Source organism: Haemaphysalis longicornis, unplaced genomic scaffold, assembly GCF_048455015.1.
Source record: "Haemaphysalis longicornis isolate Haplotype H1 unplaced genomic scaffold, Haemaphysalis longicornis Haplotype H1 scaffold_5, whole genome shotgun sequence".
Lineage (NCBI taxonomy): Eukaryota > Metazoa > Arthropoda > Arachnida > Ixodida > Ixodidae > Haemaphysalis > Haemaphysalis longicornis.
In genome coordinates this window covers 25540609-25561040 of record NW_027526385.1, presented here as the reverse complement: position 1 = coordinate 25561040, position 20432 = coordinate 25540609, and the positions used below count along the sequence as shown (strand labels likewise).

The window sequence follows — 20432 nt, the reverse complement described above, 5'->3', positions numbered from 1 at the left end:
ACTGACAACATGGGCAGACATATGATTTCCAGTTTTCACCACACAAAACAGTCGCTATTCTTTTCTCACTGAAACGAGGCCTGCAGACAGACCCCACCCTACACCTAAAAGAAATAAATTTGCCCATACAAAATGAACACAAATTTCTCGGCATAACATTTAAAAAAACTCACTTTCCTGCCTAACATCAATATCTTGAAAAAGAAAGCATCCGGGGATCTAAATAAACTTAATGTTCTGTCTCGTAAACACTGGGGTTCCGATAGGTCATGCCTCCTACAAGTTTATCGCTCCGTTGTACGCTCTTGCTTAGACTATGGTTCCATTGTGTATGGCTCAGCAAGGCAGTCCTACTTAAAACGACTGGATTCCGTACATAATTTAGGTTTACGACTCTCGTCTGGTGCATATAGACATCACCCACTAGCAGTCTTTATGTTGAAACCAATGAACCGCCACTTACATACAGAAGACTCATGCTCACGTGCTCATACATCCTGAAGATTCGTTCACTACCGAAACATCTGTGCTATCTCATAGTCACAAAATGCCCATCTAGGACACTGTTTAATAGCAAACCTCAAGCTATTAGACCGTTGCTCCTTCGGTTTGAAGAGAAATGCCAAGAACTTAGTATGCTGGACACATTACCTGGGACTGCCCATAGAACAAAACAACTACCAATTTAGTACACATTCCCTGCTGTGTGCGATTTTACAATGACACAGGCTTTCAAAAAAAGAAAACACCGCGTGAACACAATTACAGGAGTTTTTGCCACTGAACGAAAAATACAAAGGCTACACCTCATTTTACACAGACGGCTCCAAACCAGCATGCTATGCTGGGAGTGCAATAATACAAGGTAAATGGGAGAAGGTGATCAGACTACCTCAGTGCGCCTCGGTTTTCACAGCGGAGTGTTATGCAATTGCTGTGGCTGTTGAAAGAATAATGAAGGAAAGCATTCCGAAAAGTGTTATCTAAACAGACTCGCTCAGCGCGATCACAGCCCTACATTACAAAAATGCAGGTCAACCCATAATAGGAGACATAATACACAATTTAGTGACAGCAAAAACACAAACACAGGAAATTAAGTTTTGCTGAGTTCCTAGCCATGTTGGGATCAATGGTAATGAGAGAGCCGATGCATGCGCTGCACAGGCTGGTAGTAAAACAATAACACAAGTACATATTCCTCATAGCGACTGTATGAAATTTATACGGAATAAACTCAGAGAAACATGGCAGTCCTCATGGGATAACGAAACAAAGAACAAACTTCACATAGTTAAACCCACTATAGCAGAGTGGAAATCAAGCAAACATGAGGAACGCTACACAGAAGTCATTTTATGTCGTCTCCTCATCGGACATACACACCTGACACATAACTTCCTTCTAATGAAACAAGATAAACCGAGATGTGAGGAATGCGACCAAGAGCTAACAGTAAACCACATTTTACTCTCATGTACGAAATTTGAGGTCATGAGAAAAAAGCATTTTAGGCTGTTCTACGACGAACACATTCCATTTCACCCCAGTCTACTTTTAGGAGAAAACGCACTTGTTAAATTTCCTCCGTTTTTAGTTTTGTCAAAGAAGCAGGGATTCTAAGCAAGCTGTAAAGCTGTAACGTGATGTAACCGTTATTATCCACAACATACACAAAAGCTTATGTTTTGCGCGTGATAGGCTAAGTTGCTTATGTGCCGTAAAACACAACACAACACAAAACAAAACAGAACCATTATCTCCAGTAATGGTACGGTGACAGAAAAAATTTCAACCTTCATTAATCACATAATTAAGGACATCCCCCCTACGTTCCCGTCCTACATCAAAGATACCAGCTATTTTCTTCAGAAAATTGCAGGTATCTTCTTCTCCCCAGCGTGTTTTCTGGTGACGCTGGACGTGTGCTCATTGTACACAAATATTCCCCACTCGGAAGGCATGGCTGCGACCGTGGCAGCATTTACTGGCGTAAACAACCCATCAATGGGCTTAGAGAGTGAAACTCTCGCAACGGTTCTAACCATTGTACTAAACTATAATCACTTCGAATTCAACGAAAAGCACTTTCTTCAGATCAGTGGCACGGCAATGGGAACCAAGAGGGCTTCGAATTACGCCAACACTTTTATGGCATCATTGGAAACTCCTTTTGTAGAAACTTTGTGATCATCATCGCGGCACCGATGCGAATATCATCATCGGTGCCCGTAATCTCTCGTGAGCAGCTCTCCCTCGAGCTGCTTCATCTTTCTCCATCCTCCATCTTGTTAATAGAACCACCATCGCATCACCGGGACGTCTCGGCCCTTGGTCTCTCCTCTCATTTTAAATAGTGCCGATAAACTCGGGAAGAAGGCTATCCTGAGATTCCGAGTCTTCCGAACTTTGGCCTTTTGGAGGAGGAGGACCCCTTGATACGGACGACGGACCGGTTTGATGGACTGAACCGGTGGTGGTACACGAAAGTGACTGAGGCGATGGGCGGACTAGAAGACGACGGATCCTCACCTCCGACGATTCCCTTGATGGGCGGCGATTTCATAAAGGGTGAGGGGAATGCCGCAGCATATGGCGCAATGGAAGAAGCGTTTCATCTGCAACACGATTTGGGCCTCGCTCAGTCTAGGATGCACGTTGAGAAAATGAAGATAACACGAGAAAAGGAGCGGATAATAGCTCGAGCACTGTGCAAAGAAGCAAGAGCCTGTGTATGAGAAGTACGGGCCTGAGAAGCAAGAAGCAAGAAGCAAGGGCCTGTGTATGAGAAGCAGTGGCGTTAGCGATGTGTTGACGAGGTTGCTGCATGAGCTAAGAAAATATGAAGTTAGATTGAGAATATTGAAATGAAGAAAAAAAACCTTTTATTGAAATTGACCACCTAGATGAAGAATTTGCTACAACTATTGACTACGAAGACGAAAGTAAGCATGTTATAATCCAATAATACTATAGATTAAAAGTCCAAAAATGTGACCCTATCGAACAGTGCCAGATCATCATGAAACTGCGTTCCTCGAAAAACTTCAATGACTTTTATACACTGACCGAAGAGTTATACGACCCACTTCATGTGAAGAATTTCCAAGAAGGGTCTGCGATAGTACCTTTGCATGAGCCACAGTTCCTACCGCAAGCACAGCGTGACCATGCGACAACTTCGTTGGCTGCGCGTGGTCTTCAGACAGTAGACGCCTTGATAATCTGTGCCTTCCAAGAGAACACCGACATTGCCATGAGCAAGTCAGGCATCTCCTCTACTCCCTTGGCGTCACCGCAAGCTAGGGATACGGAGTGTTCCGAAACTTACATCCCGGATGTACCACCTTAAATACTAAAAGGACGCGATGAGGCACAAATATCTGCAAAGAACAGACAAGCGATCCATGAAACTAAAAAGAGGGATCCGGACGGTTTCCGAAAACATCTACAGATAGCCGTTGCACTGATCCGTCAACGCATTCGGAAGGAAGCAATTCGAGGCAGACGCCATTCGGAGGACAACAAGGCATCTCACAATGACACTCGAATAATTAAAGTACAGCGCTCGAGAAAGGGGCGGGTGCCTTCAATACACCGTTTTCACGCCGAAGGGGAAAATGCTGAACAATTCTTATCTGTGTACAGGACCGTTGAAGACAAGCTACAAATTTCAGAGTGGAGACATGGACTGCAAATACACACTCTGCATGTGCTAAAACGACAGCCCAGGGGCAGTGTCGCCTTCTGATGGCCTCAGCCGATTGAACTGGAACGAACTGGAATGACCACGGCTGCTTTGTGGGCGGGGAGAATGCGGCCGGGGAAGATGTAGAAACTTTCTAATCATGATCGCGGCAACGATGCCAATATTATAGTCGGTGCCCGTAATCTCTCGTGAGCAGCTTTCGCTCGAGCTGCATCGTCTTTCTTCATCATCCATCTTGTTAATAGAACCAACATAGCATCACCGGGACGTCTCGGTTCTTGGTCTCTCCTCTCATTTTAAACCTTTCATTGAGAAGCAAAAAAAGAAACCACTGTGTTACAGGTGTTTTCTAGATGACATATTCATGATATGGAACCACGACAAAGCGAGCCTTTTCGACTTCATTTCAAAATTTCACTGCCTCCATCAATCAATCAAATTCACCCACGACATATCTCAACATACTATCAACTTTTTGGATGTAACCCTACAGGTACATGGCAACTCCCTCGCGACCACCATCTACAAAAACCCACAGATCGCCAACAGTACCTGCATTATGACAGCAACAACCCACGACATTTCAAAGTTGGAATACCATACTCGCAAGCATACAGATACCGCCGAATCTGTTCTGATGTCCAAGAATATGGCAGAAACTCGCAAATAGTAAAGAACATCCCTCTGAATAAAAATTACCCAGAAAATATAACTTATGATGCACTCAACCGGGCCCGCCGAACAGACCGCCAGTCACCATTGTCAAAAGCCAATTCACAAAAAAAGGACACACCCCAGACAAACCTGGTATTAACAGACGGTGCGAACATGCCACGAGTAAACAACATACTGAGCAGGCATTTCAACATGATCAGACAAAGTGAGCACTTTCCCCGAACCACCCCGTGTAGTGTATCGTAAAGACAAGAACTTAAGAGATATGCTTGTTAAGGCTACAATTGGGGTCACGAAACAACACTCACGCTGCCGCCCGTGCGGGTAAACGCGCTGCAAAATCTGTCCCCTCGTCATGCCAACCGACAGTGCAAAATCGAACTTTACCAAATTTTCCTTCCGAATAAAAGAAAGCCTCGACTGTTATTTCACTAACGTCGTATACAGACAGCACCGTGAATTGTGTGGCAAGGGCTATATTGGCCAGACCGAGAATGCATTCCGGCTCAAATTCAACAACCACGAATCCCACGTCACCTCACAGCCGGATCTACCATTTTCCAAACATATGCGCCTACTGGACCATTCCATTGAGCATATCAGAATTACTCTCCTGCAGTCCGGCTTCCGCTCTTCCGTCGAACGCGAGCAGAGGGAGTCGTACTTTATACATAACTTCCAGGAATTCATCCATGGCATCAATAAGCACCAGGGCCGACTCTCATTCTTACGGCAAAAATCTGCGCTCTAGACGGAAATATCGAGGCCTTTGGGGAGATGGAGGGGGTCACCGCGGAACCGTGAGCGTGCACACAACTTAAAAAAAGAAAGCAAGAAGAAAAAAAGGAAACCCCGCTTTAGGGACTAAGTCAAGCAAAACAAACCTGTAGAGCACCCCCTCCCCCTTCCCCGCCCTTTCGGCAACTACCACCCGTCTCATCAGTGACCTTGAACAGCCGTGAGCGCGCCCCACGGGCCCGCCGACTTACAGTTGCCTGAACTATGACCGCCGCACCGCTGAGAGACAACGGGCTGAAGATTGCGCCGCAAACGAAACCAAATCCTAGTGTTATTTGTCCCGCGGCTAACTGGCCGCGCGGCAAAGCTTTGCTGCTCCACTCGGTTTCGTCGAAATGGCGCCAAGACGAGAGCTGCTAGTAGGCTTAACCAGGAGTAAAACAAAGCCGAAAATGGGACAGGAAATTCCGCGTATGGCGCGGGGACCATGTGTCGACTGGGCAGGCCGTGCATGCATGCGGCCTTGCAGTTTGACCGAATCGAAGATCTATACCTGTGCCGCCATCTTATGTCCGTCTCCCTTAACCCCTTTTTTGCCCCTTTTTCCTTCCGCTGACTACTTTTACACCATTTCGGGAGCGCGCAGGACCCACTCTTGCTTTTGATTTTGTTTCCTAATGTGCTTCTTGTTGTCGTGTTTTCGTGCTGCCTTATCGTCCGTGTTCTTTCCCCTTCCCTCACCTTCCACCTTTCTAGCCAATCTGAATGCCTCACATGTTCAAACTGTTTGAACTACCCCTCACACGCGACCTCTCCTGCAGGGATGAGGGAAGTAACCCTCCCTGACAAAACGTTATGTGTAAAGGCGAAATGCGAGAAATAAAATACAGCCCTGAAATAGGAGTATCTAACTCCGAGACTGTTGGCAACAAAAGCGGGAAACGTGTCAGTCGACTTCTTTCACTATACATATATATCTGTATATATATATATATATATATATATATATATATATATATATATATATATATATATATATATATATATATATATATATATATATATACCAGTCTCCCCAGTCTCCCCAGCCAGTCTCCCCAGCCACTGAATACCTTACTGTATACTCTTCCCTTTCTTTTCAAACCGCGGTTGTCCAGTTTCCCCCATTGTCTGAACTTGCAGCCCGCGCGGCGTACGTTGACCCGTCATGGTGCAACCCTGAACGCTGCATTGTTAACTCGACACCCTTTTTCTCTCCCTCGTCCCCCCCCCCCTTTTTTTGTTGTTGTAACATAGGCGTAGCCTGACTGTATGCACACTCTCCATTTCCGAAACATTTTCCGCTCCTTCTCACAGTTTTATGCAAACCTACATAAGAAATGTGTTCGAAATGTTTGCGACACCAAAATCATGTAACTTTACTCTGATGAAGGCAAGTCCCGTTGCCGCTACGTAAGTAAATATTGTTTGTTATTGTTCTTGCTGTGTATCCGACTCGTTAATTATATATATACACACATATATATATATATATATATATATATATATATATATATATATATATATATATATATATAGTAGAACTTTGAAGATGGTAGAGAACACAAAAGAAGAAAACTTCGAACAAGGTAAAAGCACGATTGTGGCCTACGTTTCAGCAAAGAGAACTTGCTTTCCTCAGGGAAAGCCCTGAGGAAAGCAAGTTCTCTTTGCTGAAACGTAGGCCACAATCGTGCTTTTACCTTGTTCGAAGTTTGTCTTCTTTTATATATATATATATATATATATATATATATATATATATATATATATATATAGCGAATCAGAATAGCAAATGAGGGGCTCGTTGAAAATAACAAAGAAATAAAAGTTGGCAGTCAAGAAAACCTCGGACAGCAAAGGGGAGGACGTGGTAGGTTATTGAAAAAGATAAAAAATTTGGAAAGAAAAAAAGAAAGTGAACAAAAAATGCCCGCCTGGGGGATCCGAACCCACGACCTCCAGAATGCCGGTCTGGTGCGACAACCGCAACGTCACCGGCGAGGCGGTTTTCTCCTTCACTGTATGGTTTATTTATGTTGAGCTATTTTTGTTTCCTGTGGTTGGGGGTGGTAGCCAGCGCCATTAGGAGTACTCGGGGTAAAGGGGCCTTCTTTATCACCCCTGGGCCGTGACTCGAGAGTCTACGACATGTCGAGAGTGTTCGACCAGATTTAAACCCTCTTAAGCTTCCTATGGCACCAAGAGTGCCAGAAGGGAGGCCCTCGCTATGCATGTAGCGAATAAGAATAGGAAATCAGGGGCTCGTTGGGAATAACAAAGAAATAAGAGTTGGCAGTAGAGAAAACGTCGGAAAGCAAAGGAGAGAACGTGGTAGGTCATTCAAACAGATAAAGAATTTGGAAGAAAGAAAGAAAGTAAAAAAAAAATGCCCGCCAGGTTCGATCCCAACCCACTACCTCCAGAATACCGGTCTGGTGCGATAACCACTACGCAACCGGCGGGGCGATTTTCTGCTTCACTGTCTGGGGTGTTTATGTTTAGGTATCTTTAATTCCTCAGCTTGCTGGTGGTAGCCAGCGGTACTCTGACTACTTGGGGTGAAGGGGACCTTCTTTTTAAGCCCCGGGCCGTGACTCAGGTATATACGACATGTCGAGAGTGGTCGACCAGCGTTGAACCCTCTTAATCTTCCTATGGCACCAAGACGACAAGAACAGAGGTCGTCGCTATGCATGTAGCGAAACAGAATAGGAAATGAGGGGCTCGTTAAAAATAACAAAGAAATAAAAGTTGGCAGTCACGAAAACCTTAAAAAGCAAAGGGGCGGACGTGGTAGGTCATTGAAACAGATAAAAAATTTGGAAAGAAAGAAAGAAAGTGAAGAAAAAATGCCTGCAAGGTGGGATCCGAACCCACGACCTCCAGAATACTGCTCTGGTGTGATACCCACTACGCAACCGGCGGGGCGGTTTTCTCCTTCACTGTCTGGGGTATTTATGCTTAGGTATTTTTGTTTCTTGTGCTTGGAGGTGGTAGCCAGCGTCACTCGGACTACTCGGGGGGAAGTTCTTTTTAACCCCCGGGCCATGACTCGACTGTCTACGACATGTCGGGAGTGGTCGACCAGCGTTGAACCCTCTTCACCCCTTCACCCCGAGTAGTCCGAGTGGCGCTGGTTACAACCCACAAGCACAAGAATACCCCAAACAGTGAAGGAGAAAATCACCCTGCCGGTAGCGTAGTGGTTATCGCACCAGACCACTATTCTGGAGGTCGGGGGTTCGGATCTCACCTGGCGGGCATTTTTTCTTCACTTTCTTTCTTTAAAAACTCTTTATCTGTTTCAATGACCTACCACGTCCTCCCCTTTGCTTTCCGAGGTTTTCTTGACTGGCAACTCTTATTTCTTTGTTATTTTTAACGAGCCCCTCATGTCCTATTCTGATTCGCTACATGCATAGCGAGGGCCTCTGTTCTGGCAGTCTTGGTGCCATAGTAGGCTTAAGAGGGTTTAACGCTGGTGGACCACTCTCGAGATATCGTAGACACTCGAGTCACGGCCCAGGGGTTATAAAGAAGGCCCCCTTCACCCCAAGTAGTCCGAGTGGCACTGGCTACCACCCCCCGGCACAGGAAACAAAAATACCTAGATATAAATACCCAAGACTGTGAATCAGAAAATCGCCAGGACGGTAGCGTAGTGGTTATCGCACCAGACCGGCATTCTGGAGGTCGTGGGTTCGGATCCCACCTGGCGGGCATTTTTTCTTCCCTTTCTTTCTTTCTTTCCAAATTCTTTTTCTGGTTCAATGACCTACCACGTCCTTCCCTTTGCTTTCCTAGGTTTTCTTGACTGCCAACTCTTATTTCTTTTTTATTTTCAACGAGCCCCTCAGTTCCTTTTCTGATTCGCTACATGTATAACGAGGGCCTCTGTTCTGGCAGTCTTGTTGCCATAGGAAGCTTAAGAGGGTTCAATCTGGTCAACCAGTCTCAACTTGTCGCAGACACTCGAGCCCCGGCCCGGGGGTTAAAAAGAAGGTCCCCTTCACCCCGAATTGTCCGAGAGGCGCTGGCTACTACCCCCAAGCACAGGAAACAAAAATACTTAAACACAAATACCCCAGACTGTGAAGGAGAAAATGGCCCCGCCGGTTGCGCAGTGGTTATCGCACCAGACCTCATTCTGGAGGTTGTGGGTCCGGATCCCACCTGCAGGGCATTTTTTCTTCACTTTTATTCTTTCTTTCTAAATTCTTTATTTGCTTCAATAACCTACCACGTCTTCCCCTTTGCTTTCCGAGGTTTTCTTGACTGCCAACTGCTACTTCTTTGTTGTTTTCAACGAGCCCCTCATTTCCTATTCTGATTCGCTACATGCATAGCGAGGGCCTCTGTTCTGGCAGTCTTGGTGCAATAGGAAGCTTATGAGGGTTCGACGCTGTCGACCACTCTTGACATGTCGTAGACATTCGAGTAACGGCCCGGGGGTTAAAAGCAGGTCCCCTTAACCCCCAGCAGTCCGAGTGGCGCTAGCTACCACCCTCAAGCACAGGAAACAAAAATACCTAAACATAAATACCCCAGAAAGTGAAGGAGAAAATCGCCGGATGGTAGCGTAGTGGTTATCGCACCAGACCGGCATTCTGGAGGTGGTGGGCTCGGATCCCACCTGGCGGGCATTTTTTCGACTCTTTTTTTCTTTCTTTCCAAATTATTTTCTGTTTCAATGACCAACCACGTCCTCCCCTTTGCTTTCCGAGGTTTTCTTGACTGACAACTATTATTTCTTTGCTATTTTCAACGAGCTCCTCGTTTCCTATTCTGATTAGCTACATGCATAGCGAGGGCCTCTGTTCTGGCAGTCTTGGTGCCATAGGAAGCCTAACAGGGTTAAACGCTCGTCGACCACTTTCGACATGTCGTAGACACTCGAGTCAAGCCCCAGGGGTTAAAAAGAAGGTCCCCTTCACCCCGAGTAGTCCGAGTGGCGCTGGCTACCGCCCCCAACCAAAGGAAACAAAAATAGCTAAACATAAATAAAATAGACAGTGAAGGAGAAAATCGCCCCGACGGTAGCGTAGTGGTTATCGCACCAAACCGGCATTCTGGAGGTCGTGGGTTCGGATCCCACCTGGCGGGCATTTTTTCTTCACTTTCTTTCTTTCTTTCCAAATTTCTTTTCTGTTTCAATAATCTACCACGTCCTCCCTTTTGCTTTCCGAGGTTTTCTTGACTGCCAACTCATATTTCTTTGCTATTTTGAACAAGCCCCTCATTTCATATTCTTATTCGCTACATGCATAGCGATGGCCTCTGTTTTGGCAGTCTTGGTGCCATGGGAAGCTCCAGAGGGTTCAACACTGGACGACACTCTTGACATGTCGTAGACACTCGAGTCACGGCCCAGGGGTGAAAAATACCCCTTTACCATGAGTAGTCCGAGTGGCGCTGGCTACCACCCCCAAGCACAGGAAAAAAATACCTAAACATAAATACCCCATACAGTGAAGGAGAAAATCGCCCCACCAGTAGGATAGTGCTTATCGCACCAGACCGGTATTCTGGAGGTCGTGGGTTCGGATCCCAACTGGCGGGCATTTACTCTTCACTTTCTTTCTTTCTTTCTAAATTCTTTGTTTGCTTCAATGACCTACCACGTCCTCCCTTTTGCTTTCCGAGGTTTTCTTGACTGCCAACTCTTATTTCTTTGTTATTTTCAACGAGCACCTCATTTCCTATTCCGATTCGCTACATGCATAGCGAGGTCCTCGGTTCTGGCAGTCTTGGTGCCACAGGAAGCCTAAGAGGGTTCTACGCTGGTCGACCACTCTCGACATGTCGTAGATACTCGGGTCACGGCCCAGGGGTTAAAAAAAAGGTCCCCTTCATCCCGAGTAGTCCGAGTGGCGCTGGCTACCGCCCCAAACCAAAGGAAACAAAAATAGCTAAACATAAATACCCCATACAGTGAAGGAGAAAATCGCCCCACCGGTAGGATAGTGCTTATCGCACCAGACCGGTATTCTGAAGGTCGTGGGTTCGGATCCCAACTGGCGGGCATTTTCTCTTCACTTTCTTTCTTTCTTTCTAAATTCTTTATTTGCTTCAATGACCTACCATGTCCTCTCTTTTGCTTTCCGAGGTTTTCTTGGCTGCCAACTCTTATTTCTTTGTTATTTTTAACGAGGCCCTCATTTCCTATTCTGATTCGCTACATGCATAGCGAGGTCCCCGGTTCTGGCAGTCTTGGTGCCACAGGAAGCCTAAGAGGGTTCGACGCTGGTCGACCACTCTCGACATGTCGTAGATACTCAGGTCACGGCCCAGGGGTTAAAAAGAAGGTCCCCTTCATCCCGAGTAGTCCGAGTGGCGCTGGCTACCGCCCCAAACCAAAGGAAACAAAAATAGCTAAACATAAATAAGCCAGACAGTGAAGAAGAAAAGAAAATCGCCCCGCCGGTAGCGTAGTGGTTATCTCACCAGACCAGAATTCTCGAGGTCGTGGGTTCGGATCCCACCTGGCGGGCATTTTTCTTCACTTTCTTGCTTTCTTTAAAAACTCTTTATCTGTTTCAATGACCTACCACGTCCCCCCTTTTGCTTTCCGAGGTTTTCTTGACTGGCAACTCTTATTTCTTTGTGATTTTCAACGAGCCCCTCATTTCCTATTCTGATTCGCTACATGCATAGCGAGGGCCTCTGTTCTGGAAGTCTTGGTGCCATAGGAAGCTTAAGAGGGTTTAACGCTGGTGGACCACTCTCGAGATGTCGTAGACACTCGAGTCACGGCCCAGGGGTTATAAAGAAGGTCCTCTTCACCCCGAGTAGTCCGAGGGGCGCTGGCTACCACCCCCAAGCACACGGAACAAAAATACCTAGATATAAATACCCCAGACTGTGAATCAGAAAATCGCCCCGACGGTAGCGTAGTGGTTATCGCACCAGACCGGCATTCTGGAGGTTGTGGATTCGGATCCCACCTGGCGAGCATTTATTCTTCACTTTATTTCTTTCCAAATTCTTGATCTGTTTCAATAACCTACCACGTCTTCCCCTTTGCTTTCCGAGGTTTTCTTGACTACCAACTGCTATTTCTTTGTTGTTTTCAACGAGCCCCTCGTTTCCTATTTTGATTCGCTACATGCATAGCGAGGGCCTCTGTTCTGGCAGTCTTGGTGCAATATTTATTTATTTATTTATTTTATTTCCTCAAGGGTCCCTGGGCGGGACATTACATGAGGGGTGGGGATACAAATGTTTGAGTATTACAAAAGCAGACGAGTAAAAAACAGTGAAAACAGCAAACAAACGTCTGTGTAAACGAAGACACAAAAATGTGCGAATACTTTTCGTAACACAGGCAGAATTCATTACACGGTTTGGGGGGATATAATCGCAGTGGCAAACATCATTAGGAACTGCAAGCGAACAGCAGGCATGCAAATACACTCTGAGTGCTGTTTGACACAGCAGGATCCTTTACACGGTTTGGGGAGACATAATCGCAATGGCACAAAGTATTAGTCACTACAAGTGAACAGCAAAAGGCCAACCACAGAAATCAGTACTGCAATTCAACATACAGTACATGAAATGGTTTGGGGCGAATAAAAAAAAACAAAAAAAAAGAACACAAGACAATAGTCGCAATAGGTCACACGGGCTCGGAAACGGTTGTTAGTAACTTTTTGAATGTTTCTGTATCTTTGGTATTAACAATGTTATCCGGTAGAGCATTCCAGTCTTTAGCAGTTCGAATAAAGAGTGACTGTGCGAATGTGTTGGTTTTAGGGCGAGGGTACAGAACCTGCTTCGAGTTGCTACTACGATCAGAAGAATGGGGGCGTGGTGTGATGTAGATGCTCGGTGTGGATGCGTAATAGAATTTGTGGAACAGGGTAAGTCTTGACATTTTTCGACGGTGGCTAAGGGGAGGGAGTTCGGCACGCTTTTTTAATTCTGTCACACTTGTGAACGATGAATAATCTGAGAATGCGAATCTGGCAGCTCGACTCTGAATAGCTTCAATGTTTTCTATGAGGTAATTCTGGTGTGGGTCCCACACCGCTGCCGCGTACTCAGGTTTTGGTCGGGTTAACGTGGTGAAGGCCGGTATTTTCAAAGGGGTGGGAGCAAACTTCAAGGTACGCTGCAAATACCCTAGGGATCTATTAGCTGCAGAAATGATATGGTTAATATGGACTGACCAAGACAGATCGCTTGTAATGTGTACGCCGAGGTATTTGTAGCAATTAGTGGATTGTAGGAAGGAACCGCCCAGAGAGTAGTTGTGGGAAAATGGGTTAGTGCGTCTATGAAAGGAAAGTGATTTACATTTAGACACATTTAAAGACATCCGCCACATCTGGCACCAGTGCTGCATGGCTTTAAGGTCTCTTTGTAAGGATAATTGATCAGCTTTAGTGGTGATGGTTGCATAAAGAACGCAGTCGTCTGCAAATAAACGGATCTTGTTAGTAATGCAATGTGGAAGGTCATTAATATATATCAAGAAGAGTAGGGGTCCAAGTACTGTTCCTTGAGGAACACCGGAAAGGACGGAAGAAGTTCTAGATCGGGCATTGTTTATAATGACAAACTGTTTTCTATTACTGAGGAAGTTATTAATCCAGGATAAGACGGACGGGTCAAGGTTAAGCAACGAAAGCTTGGTCATTAGGCGGTGATGTGGAACTTTGTCAAACGCTTTTTCGAAGTCGAGGAAAATTGCATCGGTCTGAATATTGCGGTCGAGATTTGTATGTAAATCATGAATGAAGGCGGCAAGTTGCGTTTCGCAAGTCATGCCTTTCCGGAAACCATGTTGTGAAGGGTGGATGAAGCTGCACTGTTCCAGGTGATTGATTATGTGGGTGAATAAAATATGCTCCATAATTTTGGATGGGACACTTGTTAGCGATATTGGTCTGTAGTTATAGGAAGCTTAAGAGGGTTCAACGCTGGTGGACCACTCTTGACATGTCGTAGACACTCGAGTAACGGCCCGGGGGTTGAAAAGCAGGTCCCCTTCACCCCGAGCAGTCCGAGTGGCGCTGGCTACCACCCCCAAGCACAGGAAACAAAAATACCTAAACATAAATACCCCAGAGTGTGAAGGAGAAAATCACCCAGCCGGTAGCACAGTGGTTATCGCACCAGACCGGCATTCTGGAGGTCGTCTTTTGGATCCCACCTGGAGGCAATTTTTCCTTCACTTTCTTTCTTTCTTTCCAAATTCCTTTTCTGTTTCAATGACCTACCACGTCCTCCCGTTTGCTTTCCGAGGTTTTCTTGACTGGCAACTCTTGTTTCTTTGTTATTTTCAACGAGCCCCTCGTTTCCTATTCTGATTCGCTACATGCATAGCGAGGGCCTCTGTTCTGGCACTCTTGGTGCCATAGGAAGCTTAACATGGTTAAACGCTGGTCGACCACTCTCTACATGTCGTAGACACTCGAGTCAAGCCCCAGGGGTTAAAAAGAAGGTCCCCTTCACCCCGAGTAGTCCGAGTGGCGCTGGCTACCGCCCCCAACCAAAGGAAACAAAAATAGCTAAACATAAATAAACCAGACAGTGAAAGAGAAAATCGCCCCGCCGGTAGCGTAGTGGTTATCTCACCAGACCGGTATTCTGGAGCTCGTGGGTTCGGATCCCACCTGGCGGGCATTTTTTCTTCACTTTCTATCTTTCTTTCCAAATTTCTTTTTTGTTTCAATATTCTACCACGTCCTCCCTTTTGCTTTCCGAGGTTTTCTTGACTGCCAACCCTTATTTCTTAGTTATTTTCAACGAGCCCCTCAGTTCCTTTTCTGATTCGCTACATGTATAACGAGGGCCTCTGTTCTGGCAGTCTTATTGCCGTAGGTAGCTTAAGAGGGTTCAATCTGGTCAACCAGTCTCAACATGTCGCAGACACTCGAGCCCCGGCCCGGGGGTAAAAGAAGGTCCCCTTCACCCTGAATAGTCCGAGTGGCGCTGGCTACCACCCCCAAGCACAGGAAACAAAAATACCTAAACACAAATACCCCAGACTGTGAAGGAGAAAATGACCCCGCCGGTAGCGCAGTGGTTATCGCACCAGACCTGCATTCTGGAGGTTGTGGGTTCGGATCCCACCTGCAGGGCATTTTTTCTTCACTTTTATTCTTTCTTTCCAAATTGTTTATTTGTTTCAATGACCTACCACGTCCTCCCGTTTGCTTTTCGAGGTTTTCTTGACTGGCAACTCTTGTTTCTTTGTTATTTTCAACGAGCCATCGTTTCCTATTCTGATTCGCTACATGCATAGCGAGGGCCTCTGTTCTGGCAGTCTTGGTGCAATAGGAAGCTTAAAAGGGTTCAACGCTGGTCGACCACTCTTGACATGTCGTAGACATTCGAGTAACGGCCCGGGGGTTAAAAAGCAGGTCCCCTTCACCCCCAGCAGTCCGAGTGGCGCTGGCTACCACCCCCAAGCACAGGAAACAAAAATACCTAAACACAAATACCCCAGACTGTGAAGGAGAAAATGACCCCGCCGGTAGCGCAGTGGTTATCGCACCAGACCTGCATTCTGGAGGTTGTGGGTTCGGATCCCACCTGCAGGGCATTTTTTCTTCACTTTTATTTTCTTTCCAAATTGTTTATTTGTTTCAATGACCTACCACGTCCTCCCGTTTGCTTTTCGAGGTTTTCTTGACTGGCAACTCTTGTTTCTTTGTTATTTTCAACGAGCCATCGTTTCCTATTCTGATTCGCTACATGCATAGCGAGGGCCTCTGTTCTGGCAGTCTTGGTGCAATAGGAAGCTTAAAAGGGTTCAACGCTGGTCGACCACTCTTGACATGTCGTAGACATTCGAGTAACGGCCCGGGGGTTAAAAAGCAGGTCCCCTTCACCCCCAGCAGTCCGAGTGGCGCTGGCTACCACCCCCAAGCACAGGAAACAAAAATACCTAAACATAAATACCCCAGAAAGTGAAGGAGAAAATTGCCGGATGGTAGCGTAGTGGTTATCGCACCAGACCGGCATTCTGGAGGTGGTGGGCTCGGATCCCACCTGGCGGGCATTTTTTATTCACTTTTTATCTTTCTTTCCAAATTATTTTCTGTTTCAATGACCTACCACGTCCTCCCCTTTGCTTTCCGAGGTTTTATTGACTGGCAACTCTTATTTCTTTGTGATTTTCAACGAGCCCCTCATTTCCTATTCTGATTCGCTACATGCATAGCGAGGGCCTCTGTTCTGACAGTCTTTGTGCCATAGGAAGCTTAAGAGGGTTTAACGCTGGTGGACCACTCTCGAGATGTCGTAGACACTCGAGTCACGGCCCAGGGGTTATAAAGAAGGCCCTCTTCACCCCGAGTAGTCCGAGTGGCGCTGGCTACCACCCCCAAGCACAGGAAACAAAAATACCTAGATATAAATACCCCAGACTGTGAATCAGAAAATCGCCACGACGGTAGCGTAGTGGTTATCGCACCAGACCGGCATTCTGGAGGTCGTGGGTTCGGATCCCACCTGGCGAGCATTTATTCTTCACTTAATTTCTTTCCAAATTCTTGATCTGTTTCAATAACCTACCACGTCTTCCCCTTTGCTTTCCGAGGTTTTCTTGACTACCAACTGCTATTTCTTTGTTGTTTTCAACGAGCCCCTCATTTCCTATTTTGATTCGCTACATGCATAGCGAGGGCCTCTGTTCTGGCAGTCTTGGTGCAATAGGAAGCTTAAGAGGGTTCAACGCTGGTCGACCACTCTTGACATGTCGTAGACACTCGAGTAACGGCCCGGGGGTTAAAATACAGGTCCCCTTCACCCCGAGCAGTCCGAGTGGCGCTGGCTACCACCCCCAAGCACAGGAAACAAAAATACCTAAACATAAATACCCCAGACTGTGAAGGAGAAAATCACCCAGCCGGTAGCACAGTGGTTATCGCCCCAGACCGGCATTCTGGAGGTCGTCTGTTCGGATCCCACCTGGAGGCAATTTTTCCTTCACTTTCTTTCTTTCTTTCCAAATTCCTTTTCTGTTTCAATGACCTACCACGTCCTCCCGTTTGCTTTCCGAGGTTTTCTTGACTGGCAACTCTTGTTTCTTTGTTATTTTCAACGAGCCCCTCGTTTCCTATTCTGATTCTCTACATGCATAGCGAGGACCTCTGTTCTGGCAGTCTTGGTGCCATAGGAAGCTTAACATGGTTAAACGCTGGTCGACCACGCTCTACATGTCGTAGACACTCGAGTCATGCCCCAGGGGTTAAAAAGAAGGTCCCCTTCACCCCAAGTAGTCCGAGTGGCGCTGGCTACTGCCCCAAACCAAAGGAAACAAAAATAGCTAAACATAAATAAACCAGACAGTGAAGGAGAAAATCGCCCCGCCGGTAGCGTAGTGGTTATCTCACCAGACCGGTATTCTGGAGCTCGTGGGTTCGGATCCCACCTGGCGGACATTTTTTCTTCACTTTCTTTCTTTCTTTCCAAATTTCTTTTTTGTTTCAATAATCTACCACGTCCTCCCTTTTGCTTTCCAAGGTTTTCTTGACTGCCAACCCTTATTTCTTTGTTATTTTCAACGAGCCCCTCAGTTCCTTTTCTGATTCGCTACATATATAACAAGGGCGTCTGTTCTGGCAGTCTTGTTGCCATAGGTAGCTTAAGAGGGTTCAATCTGGTCAACCAGTATCAACAAGTCGCATACACTCGAGCCCCGGCCCGGGGGTTAAAAGGAAGGTCATCTTCACCCCCAATAGTTCGAGTGGCGCTGGCTACCACCCCCAAGCACAGGAAACAAAAATACCTAAACACAAATACCCCAGGCTGTGAAGGAGAAAATGACCCCGTCGGTAGCGCAGTGGTTATCGCACCAGACCTGCATTCTGGAGGTTGTGGGTTCGGATCCCACCTGCAGGGCATTTTTTCTTCACTTTTATTCTTTCTTTCCAAATTGTTTATTTGTTTCAATAACCTACCACGTCCTCCCGTTTGCTTTCCGAGGTTTTCTTGACTGGCAACTCTAGTTTCTTTGTTATTTTCAACGAGCCCCTCGTTTCCTATTCTGATTCGCTACATGCATAGCGAGGGCCTCTGTTCTGGCAGTCTTGGTGCCATAGGAAGCTTAACATGGTTAAACGCTGGTCGACCACTCTCTACATGTCGTAGACACTCGAGTCATGCCCCAGGGGTTAAAAAAAGGTCCCCTTCATCCCGAGTAGTCCGAGTGGCGCTGGCTACTGCCCCAAACCAAAGGAAACAAAAATAGCTAAACATAAATAAACCAGACAGTGAAGAAGAAAATCGCCCCGCCGGTAGCGTAGTGGTTATCACACCAGACCGGAATTCTGGAGGTTGTGGGTTCGGATCCTACCTGGCGAGCATTTTTTCTTCACTTTCTTTCTTTCTTTCAAAATTCTTTATCTGTTTCAATAACCTACCATGTCCTCCCTTTTGCTTTCCGAGATTTTCTTGACTGCCAACTCTTATTTCTTTGTTATTTTCAACGAGCCCCTCATTTCCTATTCTGATTCGCCACATGCATAGCGAGGGCCTCTGTTCTGGCAGTCTTGTTGCCACAGGAAGCCTAAGAGGGTTCTACGCTGGTCGACCACTCTCGACATGTCGTAGATACTCAGATCACGGCCCAGGGGTTAAAAAGAAGGTCCCCTTCATCCGAGTAGTCTGAGTGGCGCTCGCTACCGCCCCAAACCAAAGGAAACAAAAAAAGCTAAACATAAATAAACCAGACAGTGAAGAAGAAAATCGCCCCGTCGGTAGCGCAGTGGTTATCGCACCAGACCTGCATTCTGGAGGTGGTGGGCTCGGATCCCACCTGGCGGGCATTTTTTATTCACTTTTTATCTTTCTTTCCAAATTATTTTCTGTTTCAATGACCTACCACGTCCTCCCCTTTGCTTTCCGAGGTTTTATTGACTGGCAACTCTTATTTCTTTGTGATTTTCAACGAGCCCCTCATTTCCTATTCTGATTCGCTACATGCATAGCGAGGGCCTCTGTTCTGGCAGTCTTGGTGCAATAGGAAGCTTAAAAGGGTTCAACGCTGGTCGACCACTCTCTACATGTCGTAGACACTCGAGTCATGCCCCAGGGGTTAAAAAAAAGGTCCCCTTCATCCCGAGTAGTCCGAGTGGCGCTGGCTACTGCCCCAAACCAAAGGAAACAAAAATAGCTAAACATAAATAAACCAGACAGTGAAGAAGAAAATCGCCCCGCCGGTAGCGTAGTGGTTATCACACCAGACCGGAATTCTGGAGGTCGTGGGTTGGGATCCCACCTGGGGAGCATTTTTTCTTCACTTTCTTTCTTTCTTTCAAAATTCTTTATCTGTTTCAATAACCTACCATGTCCTCCCTTTTGCTTTCCGAGATTTTCTTGACTGCCAACTCTTATTTCTTTGTTATTTTCAACGAGCCCCTCATTTCCTATTCTGATTCGCCACATGCATAGCGAGGGCCTCTGTTCTGGCAGTCTTGTTGCCACAGGAAGCCTAAGAGGGTTCTACGCTGGTCGACCACTCTCGACATGTCGTAGATACTCAGATCACGGCCCAGGGGTTAAAAAGAAGGTCCCCTTCATCCCGAGTAGTCTGAGTGGCGCTCGCTACCGCCCCAAACCAAAGGAAACAAAAAAAGCTAAACATAAATAAACCAGACAGTGAAGAAGAAAATCGCCCCGCCGGTAGCGTAGTGGTTATCTCACCAGACCAGAATTCTGGAGGTCGTGGGTTCTGATCCCACCTGGCGGGCATTTTTCTTCACTTTCTTTCTTTCTTTAAAAACTCTTTATCTGTTTCAATGACCTACCACGTCCTCCCCTTTGCATTCCGAGGTTTTCTTGACTGGCAACTCTTATTTCTTTGTGATTTTCAATGAGCCCCTCATTTCCTATTTTGATTCGCTACATGCATAGCGAGGGCCTCTGTTCTAACAGTCTTGGTGCAATAGAAAGCTTAAGAGGGTTCAACGCTGGTCGACCCCTCTTGACATGTCGTAGACACTCGAGTAACGGCCCGGGGGTTAAAAAGCAGGTCCCCTTCACCCCGAGCAGTCCGAGTGGCGCTGGCTACCACCCCCAAGCACAGGAAACAAAAATACCTAAACATAAATACCCCACACTGTGACGGAGAAAATCACCCCGCCGGTAGCACAGTGGTTATCGCACCAGACCTGCATTCTGGAGGTCGTGGGTTCGGTTCCCACCTGCAGGGCATTTTTTCTTCACTTTCATTCTTTAATTCCCAATTCTTTATCTTTTCCAATGACCTACCACGTCCTCCCCTTTGCTTTCCGAGGTTTTCTTCACAGCCAAC

General features: G+C 46.4%; 2 non-coding genes across 2 annotated transcripts; both read left to right on the top strand.

Moving 5' to 3' along the window:
- The first annotated feature begins 8808 nt into the window (after positions 1-8808).
- On the top strand, positions 8809-8886 carry Trnaa-ggc (transfer RNA alanine (anticodon GGC)). Its single transcript has one exon. It is a non-coding gene; the product is annotated as a tRNA-Ala (tRNA).
- Positions 8887-16557: 7671 nt separating this feature from the next.
- Trnaa-ggc (transfer RNA alanine (anticodon GGC)) lies at positions 16558-16635 on the top strand. The gene has a single exon. It is a non-coding gene; the product is annotated as a tRNA-Ala (tRNA).
- The last annotated feature ends 3797 nt before the right edge of the window (positions 16636-20432 follow it).